The sequence below is a fragment of the Bidens hawaiensis genome, unplaced genomic scaffold (assembly GCF_021521415.1).
Source record: "Bidens hawaiensis isolate Kalapana, Puna unplaced genomic scaffold, B.hawaiensis_p1.1 tig00047683_1, whole genome shotgun sequence".
Classification (NCBI taxonomy): domain Eukaryota; kingdom Viridiplantae; phylum Streptophyta; class Magnoliopsida; order Asterales; family Asteraceae; genus Bidens; species Bidens hawaiensis.
The window spans coordinates 66093-79563 of record NW_027498539.1 but is presented as its reverse complement, the minus strand read 5'-3'; positions in this window follow the sequence as shown (position 1 = coordinate 79563).

The following is a 13471-nucleotide window of genomic DNA, read 5'->3' as shown; positions in this document are numbered from 1 at the left end:
GGAGATGGTTAGTGCAGAATTACAGGTTTAAGAGAGGAGTTTGAAGTGTGTCTGTGTGATATTTTTATTCAACAATTGATACTTATTTATAGGCAAATTCAAGGGAACACAATCCCTTGATTTAGGGGATGGAAATCTTATCATATTGGGTGTAATGATGACAAGGTATGGGGTTTATTATTATTATTTAGGGATGGGGGTGATGGTCTTAGGGAGTGGTTATAAAGATTCTGATGGATTTTGACAGTACATGCAGGTCTGTGGTTGGTGAGAGTAGGTGCGGCTGACAGCTGACATTTCGTGTTACAGTATACTTTTCCTGGTACTGTTGTCAGTGTACAGTCAAAAGGTAAAAATCTCTGAAACACGCAACTGGTTCTTTCTGGGCGGGGGTAATCCCCTTACATCTGAAGAATAGACTAAGTGTTTTGCGCGTGTAGTCTTGCGCGTATAGCCTTCTGCGTGAATGCCATTTCTTTGAACGTTGTAGGTTCGGCGGCTCCAGTTGGTCTTCGCGCAAGCGTCCTTGTAACGAATCCTGCGCGTATCACTGCGCAGGCGTCCTTATAAGGAATCCTGCGGGTCCATCTGGCTCTGCTGGAACCAGCGTTCTCAGAGTTTATTAACAGGGTGAACTTTTGGATTTAAGCGAGAAGGTGGTTGGTTTCTGTGCAGACGTTCATGCGTAAAGGGTTTAGTTTTAAGGTGTCCCGCGGGGATTCTTCCCGCAGGTGTCTCACATAACTCCTTTTTAATTGATGCGGGTAGGTGCGTAACCTTCTCGTAGTCAGGGACGTTGAGTTTCATTTGTAGATTCTCCATGAGGTCTTGGTATTTCAACATAGTGATCAGTTATGTTGAAGTCAATTCCATCTTGGAGCTTCAAACAAACTAGCTCTCAATGTTCCCGCCATGCGGGGAGGTTAGTTCCCTTTCCGCACGCGCACAAATGATTTGATTATTGAAGAGGTATGCAACCCATTAAACAGAAACGACATAAAATTTAGTTATGAAAACACACAACATCCGCGCATGGCGCATATAACATATGCCCGCGCTGATCCTAACATGGCGCGCATCGCATCAGCGCATGGCGCATATAACATATGACCGCGCTGATCATAACATGGCGCGCATCGCATCAGCGCATGGCGCATATAACATATGACCGCGCTGATCCTAACATGGCGCGCATCGCATCAGCGCATGGCGCATATAACATATGCCCGCGCTGATCATAACATGGCGCGCATAACATTCACAATCTCCTAATAATTAGGTTGATTACTTGGTTTATGGGATTGGGAAATTACCGGGTGTCACACTATAAAATTCTTTAGGACCGAAATTTTTGAAGTCTTTGAATGAGCAGCTTTCGATTTTAAGTTTCTTGAATTTTCGATTGAATTCACCTCCAACATTTGATTCGTGCACGCTTTCCTCGTGATGGGACGGGCTAGGGCGTGACTTTGATTTTATGGATTTTCGAGATTGACCGGTGTGATGAGTTTGCCTAGATTCAGTTCTAAGGTGCGATTCGGCTCTTACGGCTATAGTTATCATTTCTTGTATTTGTTTCATGTATTGCTCGGGTATTTGTTGAGCTTGTTCATTTTGAGCGCAGTTTTCTTCCCCTTTTCGAGAAGCTTCCGCATAATTAGGTCCTTGGTTCGACATTCTGAAATAAATATATTCTTTTCTTAAAAACACACTTTTATTTATCTTCATATATATATATATATATATCATTTAAAAGATAGTGTGGGGTTAAAATAAGAAGTGGAGTGTGTCTAAGAAGTGTAAGAAGTCATCTGGTGCATTAGATATGCTGATCTGATGGTGGATATGGAAAGTGTTTTTATTGTGCGGTGCGTTTATTGTGTAGTGTGTTTTATTAGATTTAATGGTGGAAACACACTTTCTACACTTTTTAGGAAAATATTACTTCTTATTATAACCTTGCTCTTAAAATATATATATATATACACATATTACACACAACTTATATATATATATATATATATATATATATATATATATATATATATATATATATAGAAGAAGGTTATAATAAAAAGATGAACTTTTGTAAGAAGCGTAGGAAAAGATATGGATCGTTGAATTAGTTATAACACACAAGGGTATGATTTTCTATATTTTTTTTATTATTTTTGGAATTAAATATGATCATTATTTGGTAACTAAATCATCCTACTTTTTTGGATGTGGAAATACAAACGATTCATTATTCCATAATCTTAACCTAGCCTCCTCACCTCCCTCCCTTGATCACTGATTCAATTCCAAACGTAGCCGTATTTCGGCGACTTCGAACCATCTAAACTGCCACCACCATATCAACATAAACGATAGCAAAACAAGACTGCAATAAAAGGAGCAGGGGATTTCGTTTTGCTTGATGTTTACACATGCGTTAAAGTTTACACGTCCAGTAGTAGATGGTTTTTGATTGGTCACCCCTCACTAATTCAAATAACAAAAATGATCTTTGGTCATTCAGACACGTGCCACACAAGAAAACATGGATGTTTCAAAACTATGCAAAATGGTTTGTGAAGATATTTACTGCTACTATCATGCATATGAAAAACACAGTCTAAATTATTCTATTAATTAGACTTCTAGTGGATGTGTTTTGTAAAAATATTGTATTAAAAAAAATCCATATGTGAAGCAAAACTATGTGAGGGATGACCAGTCAAAATAATTGATTATTAAATTTTTTTCTTTTAATTTTGTGTTATATTGTTCTCACGTTTCATGTTGTTTAATTTTAAAAAATATGTGTTTAATGTTGTTGTTCGATAAAAATTGTTGTGTTTTTATCCTTATTGTTCTTGGTGTTATGTTTTAAATTTGGAGTAAAGTTTGGTGTCGTGTTTTAAAACACACTGTAATATAGATTTCGATGTCCTTGGTGTTATATTTTAAATTTTGGATAAATATATGATAATCATAGATTGATAATGTTTCCATATATAATACAACACGTTAGACGATTAAAAAAAAGTGTGTGTTTGTTCCTGGTGTTCTTGGTGTTCTTAGTGTTGTTTTTTTATATCTGGATTAAAATTTAGTGTTGTGTTTTAAAACACAATGTAATATAGATTAAGATGTTCTTGGTGCTGTGTTTTAAATTTGGATTAAAATATGATAATCATAGATTAATAATGTTTCCATATATGATATAACACATTAGACGATTATGCCCCTGGAGAGTTATAAAATAACTATAAAAATATAATACACCATCCTTTTTACTTATATTTAATCTTAGCCATTAAAAGGCTTGATCCAATGGACACAATCTTTTCCTACACTTTTTAGACACAAATCACTTTTTAGTATAACCTCACCCTATATATATATATATATATATATATATATATATATATATATATATATATATATATATATATATATATATATATATATATATATATATATAGGATGAGTATCATTACAGAACTGATAAATTATTTAAGAACTTGAAGGAACCCTTGAAAACTAACGTTTGTTATAAAATATTTTGTATGTTAATATTATTTGAGTGTAGTTTTATCATTTTGTTTTGTATATCTATATTTACGATTGCAATTTTGAAAATTAGTTTTTTTACATATTATGTTTTGTTTTACACATATGTAGATTTGTTAGTACATAAATTTTACACATATGTAAACTTGTGATTAATATATGTAATCAAATTTTTTTATATAAAATATGATCAAACTACTCTTAAGTAATGTTAATATGTAAAAAAAAAATAAAAATGTTTGGTTGTGTAGAGTTTCTTAAGAGTTTTTAACTTTTTTAGAGTTCTTAAATGATACCAACCCTATATATATATATATATATACCTATATATATATACATATTCTACAAGAACGGTAAACGTTCTTATTGTTACACACACAACATATTTATAAAAACAATGATTACATTTCTTAATATTATTGGAGTCCCTAATCCTTCATGAACTCCTTGACCATCTTCTTCATCTTGTTACATTTGTGAAGAAGCTTATCTCCCATCTTCTTCTTCAGCAACCTCTTCAGTCATCAACATATTTATTATTATTTTATTCCATAGCGATACGCGATGGGACCTTGGGAGGCCATCGCGTATTGCGACTAGCCTTGTCGTTTAACCAGTAGGCTTGCCATGTGTGCCATGTGGCTCGATACGCGAAGCCACGTGGAGACACGTGGAGGGGCACGTGTCATCGCTTGTCAGACCACGTCATCGCGATACGCGATGACATTATGGGTTTGGGGTATTGCGTATAGCGATGGGTAAAGAAAACAGATTTTCTAAATTGGTCCTTGTATTTTGAATACTTGGCATTTTTTATCCGAAATTTTCACGATTTTACACTGGATCCACTCCTTTCGAGGACATATCGACCATATACAACGAACCCATTTTCTTTCCACGAGCAACCACGAGATTCCCTTTGACTACCTTCCACTGCCCATTACTGAACTTAACAACGTGCCCTTGGTCATCCGACTGCCCAACTAAAATCAAATGTTTCTTCAAACTTGGAATAACCCTCACGTCTTTCAAAGTCCAAGTAATACCGGTTGAAGTTACCAAACCAACATCTCCTGTCACACACCAACCAAAGGCGGTGGAACATGCCGGGGTGCAACGGATTGCTCAAGAACACAAGACACTATTAAAGTGACAATATTTAAACAACTCATTCATTTCATTTAAACATCAAAAGGAACACAACATCGTTCATACAAATTAACACCAAATGCAAGAATTTAAATTGTTCATTCTTCAAAGTAACCTAAACGGTCTGAAAATAAAAATAGTGTCCTCAAACTCTAATCAACCAATAATCAAACATGTAACAATGCATAAAATATAATTTGTCAACACGAATGTTGGTGAGCTATTTTACAGTTTTGCGTATATATAATATTTAGCAAAATCCACAACTCGTATATGAAACTATAAATAAAAGCAACAATTGCGGTATATAAATCATAAATAAATGGGGATCCTTTCTAATCGGTAACAACCGACATACTTGGATAATGAGGCCCTATGCTACTAACATAAGGCTAAGATAGTTATGGGTGCGTATGATCATACTTATTGAGGCTCAACAACAACATCAAAATAAACACTCGTGCACGTAAAGCATTTGAAACATCTAACACACAATAGAGTGAGTATTCTAAGTATCATACACCCTAGAGTTTGTGGTTTGGGGATCGAGTATAATAAATCATGTTTATTTTGAATAAGTATGCATGTTACCCCCAAAGTATAAAAAGAAAAACAGGGGATGAAATGTACTCAAGTGAAATAAGTAACTTGAAGGATTAGTTTGTGATCAAATGGGAAGGTAAGTTCAACGAGCAAGACCTAGATTAAAAAGGGTCTTGATTTAGTATATGGTCTTAAAAGTTTTAAAGTAAAATAACATGACAAGTAAGATAATTAATTAAAGTTTTGAGGGTTAAAGTGTAAATACATATGAATTAAAGCAATGTTTTTAGAAAAGTAAGTTTACTCGAAATCGGGTCTCGGTATTCTATTCATTAGTTTTACTTAACCTTTGTTAATTAAATATTTGGGTATAATTGCAATATTGCAAAGCTAAATAGATACCAAAGCGAGATTTTACGAGTGTTCGGATTTTTCGGTTCGAGTCTTGATAATTGGTCAAGCCCGAAGCCGAGATTCCAAAGTGATAAATGTTATGAGATAACTCAATGAAATAAAAAAAAACTTAACCACGTATGTAGTTCTATTAAGAATAACCTCAACGTCCGTTAAGCGAGTGTTTGGCTTTGTTGGTCCAAACTTGTTATAAGATCAAGTTGGATTCGACATACCAAGTATTTTTAGAAAATAATTTAGATTAGTTTTTAATATAGTTTTACAGAAAAATATGAGATTCATTGGCCAAAAACACAACTAGTGTGTCTTAAGCGAGTGAACTCGGTTTAGTTCGGTCTTGGTTCGGTCCTTGACTCGGAATAAGACCAAGGATGGTTACTACATACCCAATACCATAGAACTTATTAAAATAACTTAAAATGATAATACTTAAGTTTTACATACAACATGTTAATAATAAAGTATTTAAAAAAGAGTTCGGTTTTGGTTCGGTCCTTGACTCGGATTGAAGCCGAAGATGGTTGCCACAAACCCAATACCATAGAACTCTATAAAATGATTTGGAAACTAACGTAATTAGAACTAAACAACAATAGTAAGCTTACATAATTTAAAGCATAAATTAAAGTGTTTAACAAAGACTATAATAGTCCTCCATGTAGCCTTGCCTAGCAATACACCTAAACCGACATGGCCGGAGAAGGGAAAGCCAAGGAAACAAGGGAAGTATGTTTTAAGCAAGCTATGATAACAAACTTTAATTAACAAGAATTAGTTAGAAACAAAGATTAGCATTAGTTTGACATTGAGAAGTCAAACTATCAAGAGTTTGAAAGATGGATACTTAGATCTTAGATTGAGAGAGTTTGGAGAAGAAAGAGCAAACCAAAATGGGTGCATTGAACTTAATTTTATAGTGGAAAAAGTGAGGTTACCCTTAAGGGTCATGCATGCATTTGATTGGTTAAAATGGTCAAACTAGGTGGATGGTGGTGGAAAAAGTAAGTGTTATCCTTTAGTTTAAAACACCCCTTTAGCTTTGGTTGTTTGACAGGTCCGAGCCCCGTTGCGGAAGCGTGAATAATAGTCAATACTAATCAACGGTGTGGAGCTCGGATCTAGGGTTAGGATCGAATCTCATTCTGATTCACTCTTGAATGATGATATCAGTTGGACGGATGAGGTATATTGGGAGAGAGCCTGATTTGATTAACAATCAACAATAAAGTAGGATGAACAATTGTAATCAAAACACAAACAAGATAGAAATGGTAGTATGAAATATTAGCCGAATGATTCTCATTAAGATGAAACACTCATACATACATTCATACATACAATCAATTAAGAAATATCTCAGCCGCCACCAGGAGAGCTCATCCTGGAGGCAGAGACTCTCTCAAAGGGATAAAACCCTAAATCTCACACATACACAATACAGTCACTCATACTAGACAAATGAATAAAAACATCTATTTATACTAGTCTAGCATGACTTAGTCTTCAAGCCATCCACCCTTGGTTGAGACCAAAATAATATATTTTTCACCCAAAGATTAATTCGATGCGTCGGTCCAAAATATAAGTCCCAACAATCTCCCCCTTAGACCGATGCTATCGAATTTCTTCCATGATCACCTCATAACTCGTTGTCTTTCACTGAAATTCTCCCCTTCACGTTAAGCTTCTCCCATTTTTCATTTCGAATCATCACTCTTATATCACTTTTGGATATAGTTGTATGGGCATATGAACGAGGCGTTGAACTTCAAGTAACAAGGTTATCACAAAAAGAAATAAACTCATTGTGATCATCAAATAATCTTTAATTCTTCAAATTTGTGTCTTCCCCTGTAAATCATCTTCAAACCATTCCCTGAATTAAAATAGAATTCAAGTCAACCATAACCCGTTCTTGACTGTTCAAGTGACTATTTCATAGGAGGTTGAACTCTACTGATCATCCTTTCAACTTGTTACTCGTGATGACTCTATCTTCTCATCCGTACTAGGAAATCTGAAAACTTACAAATGATGAAACATCTTTGAAAAACCTTGGATTATTAATCTTGATCAACTTTTCCTTAACTCGAGTCTTTTACTTGATTTGAAGCTAACCATTTGCAATGAAATTCAAAGATTTTACTCCCCCAATTTCGTTGCAATTGTCTTTAATAAATGTGTCTTCAAATCAAGTGTGGGTGAAACAATCTTGATCATCCTTATCAAGATTGTAAAATTTCAATTGAACATATTCAAAAGTTGGTTGACACGAAAAGTGATTAGATCCTTAAGCTTGGTCAACACTTGTTCTTGTAAAGCTTTTGATGAAGTCGTGAAATTGGATGAGGTTTGAATTCCATAAGCTTGTTGATGATTGGAGAAAAATTACCAAAATACCCCTGGTATATATCTTCCGTAGAGAACAGCTTGGTCAAACAGTCAACGGTACCAAAAGTCTCAAAAGTTTCTTCAAAACTTTGAAATATTTCACAAACTCTGTTTCATAGCACAAAATGCGTACTCGGGAAAACTTTCCTAGCACAGTGTACCCGGAGTACATTCCTAGCACAAAGCGTACTCGGAAGAACAAAGTGTGCTCGGAAGCAAAATGTACTCGGAAAAACACAGTGTGCTCGGAATCAAAGTGTACTCGGAAAAAACAAAGTGTACTCGGAATCAAAGTGTACTCGGAAAGCAAAACACTTGTGATTTTTCAATTTTTGCACTAGCACAAAGTGTACCCGGAAGCACTTTCCTAACACAAAGTGTACCCGGAAAGCAAAAAACTTGTGATTTTTCAATTTTTTTAACTAGCACAAAGTGTGCTCGGAAGTACAAGTGTGCTCGGAAACAAAAGTGTGCTCGGATTACTTAGTGCTTTTTCATTTTCCACCAAGCATGCTCGGGAGCAAAAGTGTGCTCGGGAGCAAGGGTGTGCTCGACCAACTTGAGTTTTCTCTTCACAAGCATAATTGTTCATGACAAAACAAAGTATGCTCGAAAAAGAGTCTGCTCGGATAAATAACAAAGTGTGCTCGAGACTTAAAGATAGTTTTCTTGAGAAGACAAAGGATATGCTCTGGGTTTCACAAAGTGTGCTCGAATTTGATGTGCTCGATATAAGATGTGCTCGAAATAACTTGTGCACGAGCAAAACAAAGATGTGCTTGGGCAAAACACCTCCTGTGCTCAAAGCAACACTTAGTCATTTTCCATACTCGAGTCCAATCTTATTTTTTATAGTATGCTCGAGACATCAAAACTTCATTTCTGCGTCATCAATCACTGATTTGCCCTTGCAGAACCTGCTCGAATATTCACTTTGCATCTGCTGCAACAAACAATGATGAAATTGCCTTTAGTACCTGTTCATTCTTGACTTGTACATTCTCCTTATCAGTTTGTACCATCGGCAATATTTTTCAACAAACATCTTCTGTTTTTGCAGCACGAGCACACAAAACCCTAATTTTTCAAATCCAAAATCAAGTTTGGTAATCTGAAATTAATCACTATAGCCCTATCCAAGTCATCTCGAAATCAAAGAAACCTATCTTCATATCATAATCAACCTTTTCAGATCAGATGAACAGTGTTGCCCCAAAACGAGCCAAATAACACTGTTACATCAGATCTGGACCGTTTTGACCAAATAAACATGAAATTGATGTTGGATCTCCAAACGAGTCATCAACCCAAACATCAATCTTTGTTTTGCTCGAGCAAAACAAAGATGTGCTTGGGCAAAACACCTCCTGTGCTCAAAGCAACACTTAGTCATTTTCCATACTCGAGTCCAATCTTATTTTTTATAGTGTGCTCGAGACATCAAAACTTCATTTCTGCGTCATCAATCACTGATTGCCCTTGCAGAACCTGCTCGAATATTCACTTTGCATCTGCTGCAACAAACAATGATGAAATTGCCTTTAGTACCTGTTCATTCTTGACTTGTACATTCTCCTTATCAGTTTGTACCATCGGCAATATTTTTCAACAAACATCTTCTGTTTTTGCAGCACGAGCACACAAAACCCTAATTTTTCAAATCCAAAATCAAGTTTGGTAATCTGAAATTAATCACTATAGCCCTATCCAAGTCATCTCGAAATCAAAGAAACCTATCTTCATATCATAATCAACCTTTTCAGATCAGATGAACAGTGTTGCCCCAAAACGAGCCAAATAACACTGTTACATCAGATCTGGACCGTTTTGACCAAATAAACATGAAATTGATGTTGGATCTCCAAACGAGTCATCAATCCAAACATCAATCTTTGTTTTGCTCGAGCAAAACAAAGATGTGCTTGGGCAAAACACCTCCTGTGCTCAAAGCAACACTTAGTCATTTTCCATACTCGAGTCCAATCTTATTTTTTATAGTGTGCTCGAGACATCAAAACTTCATTTCTGCGTCATCAATCACTGATTGCCCATGCAGAACCTGCTCGAATATTCACTTTGCATCTGCTGCAACAAACAATGATGAAATTGCCTTTAGTACCTGTTCATTCTTGACTTGTACATTCTCCTTATCAGTTTGTACCATCGGCAATATTTTTCAACAAACATCTACTGTTTTTGCAGCACGAGCACACAAAACCCTAATTTTTCAAATCCAAAATCAAGTTTGGTAATCTGAAATTAATCACTATAGCCCTATCCAAGTCATCTCGAAATCAAAGAAACCTATCTTCATATCATAATCAACCTTTTCAGATCAGATGAACAGTGTTGCCCCAAAACGAGCCAAATAACACTGTTACATCAGATCTGGACCGTTTTGACCAAATAAACATGAAATTGATGTTGGATCTCCAAACGAGTCATCAACCCAAACATCAATCTTTGTTTTGCTCGAGCAAAACAAAGATGTGCTTGGGCAAAACACCTCCTGTGCTCAAAGCAACACTTAGTCATTTTCCATACTCGAGTCCAATCTTATTTTTTATAGTGTGCTCGAGACATCAAAACTTCATTTCTGCGTCATCAATCATTGATTGCCCTTGCAGAACCTGCTCGAATATTCACTTTGCATCTGCTGCAACAAACAATGATGAAATTGCCTTTAGTACCTGTTCATTCTTGACTTGTACATTCTCCTTATCAGTTTGTACCATCGGCAATATTTTTCAACAAACATCTACTGTGTTTGCAGCACGAGCACACAAAACCCTAATTTTTCAAATCCAAAATCAAGTTTGGTAATCTGAAATTAATCACTATAGCCCTATCCAAGTCATCTCGAAATCAAAGAAACCTATCTTCATATCATAATCAACCTTTTCAGATCAGATGAACAGTGTTGCCCCAAAACGAGCCAAATAACACTGTTACATCAGATCTGGACCGTTTTGACCAAATAAACATGAAATTGATGTTGGATCTCTAAACGAGTCATCAACCCAAACATCAATCCATATACTTTTCTCCGAATCATCAAATAATTTCAAAATCCCCAAAAATAATTTCAACAAACTTCATCGTTTAACGTCCATGGTGGATTCAAGAGCGAAATGAATCTGTTCAGCGGTTAGTCTGAACGATTCGGTAACCCAGGCTCTGATACCACTTGTCGGTCCCCTCGATTTCAGCTGGATCTTAATCAATCATGTCATAACTCACACGGATTAATCGTGTTGACAAGAGAGTTAATGACGGGTCGCTATATTTAGAAAGATATCCGTTTGTTAAAGGCGGAATCAATAACAAACATACGGTTGCAATGAATAATCAAGGGTAGAAAGCACACATAGGATTCACTCAAAAGATTTCCATTTGTATAATCTTAATCATACAAAAGGATAATCGATTTAGGGTTTTCTATGAATCCTAAGACAGCCGTCACACAATATTCTTTCAATTAATATGTCTGACTTATCCGTATTGTGCGCTCTCTGGCGGCGTGCCCTAAGTATTCTATTTATAGGCCTGCCAACCTGGGATAGCTGTCATTCATAATAGAAACCCCCAAATACAATCATACATACTCAGATTACATATTCAAAATAAACTAAGTGTAAAACAAGTCTTCCGGGTAGGCTTTGCACCAATCTTGTCTTTCCGAGTATGCTCGGCCATCCTTCATAACTTGGTAACATAGAAGTGTGCTCAGGATCAGTTTCCGGCTAGACTTTACATAAAGAGTATTTCACTAAGTAAAATACTCACCGAGTAGACTTCAGTCTTCTAGAATTTGCCAGACTTTGCCCGACAACTACTTACGAGCAACCTTGTTCTTCAATGATCCATTTCAGCTTTTTGCTATAAAATAACTTATTAGCAAAGTGTTCTCGGGAGTACTGTTCCTTGCTCGAGCTGAACCTTACTCGATATTACTTAGAGATATTCCTTTAGATTATCAAGCATACTTGGATCATACTTATTAAAGAATACCTTGCCCGGTCTTCCAATCCCTTGGCTTCTTGGACTTGGTTGACCAAACCTTACTCGGAAGAGTAATATACTTGGTTCTGAAGAACAGACTTGCTTGATAAAGTGAACCTTGCCCGGATTTACATAAACTAGTGAACCCTACTGGGAAACACACTAATTTGCAAACCCTGCTCGGATAACCACTTAAGAAGACTACTTGAAGTAAACCTTGCCCGATAGGCAAAATATCGTACTCGGCTAAGTAAAAGCTTGCTCGGAGGTCTAAGGTGTGCTTGGATCCATTACTTAGCAAATTCAGAGTAGGTTGAGAAGATTCCAATCTTCCATGTACTTCATTTAGGTCAAATCTTTGACTCAACAATTTCCCCCTTAGGTCAATTTCTTGACCCAACAATCTCCCCCCTAGATTGGAACACCTCAGCTGACCCAAAACATTTCTATGGTTACTTACACTTAGAAAAAATACACATCAAATCAAAAATCAAAATTACATATTCAAATAACATAAGCAAATTACATAATCAGATGTCATATTTACCCTTTCTGACCAGTTGTCAGTGGGATTCTTCTTCAGATCTTCCTTTACTTGCTCTGCCCATTTCTTGGCAGCCATTGAAACAATGGACTCACCAATCTCTTCTTCAATCATGACATCAGTATTCAAGTTGGCTGGTTCAGCTGTTTCATATGTTTGACTTTGGGGTTGAAACATGCTAACCACCATAGCTAAGGAATGATCAACTTCCTCAACTCTATTCATCTTAATCAACTCCTCTATCATCTCTTAATCAGCCACATCATCAAGTATTTCTTTTGCTATGTTGGCTTCATTGATCAAGATCTCCTGCTCTGCCATTTCTTCATGAGTTAAGGATTGGGCTATTTTCTCCCTTTCCATTGACTCTTTGATAATTCTTTCTTGTTCTTTTAAGGCAGCAGCAGCATCATCTCTGAATAAAACATCCTTTTCAGGATATGCCTTAAGAGGCTCTTCTTCTGTAACCTGGGCCTTTCCCTTTTCTATTCTCTTCTTTAAGTTTTCTTCATTTTCAGGAGGAAAGTCATCAATTTTCATTTTTTTAAGGACTTCCAGTTCTGAATCATGTTCTACCCTCTTGGAACTTTCTTCTTGGTCAGTTTCTGGTTCAGTGTATATAGGTTCCTCAGTAGCAGCATTTTTATCAATGAATTCTTCAGTTTGTGGATCAGTGACATCACTAGGTACCTCAGTAGCTAAGGAATTAGTATCTTCCTCAGTTCTCCTTTCCTCACTGCTCTCCTCTCCATCTCCATACACATTCATAATCATATTCAATGCATTAACATTCTCACCTTCTACACCTGAGACAGTTGGCATAGAATCATTCTCCCCCTGATTTGTGGCAGCTGAGGTCTTCTCAACCTC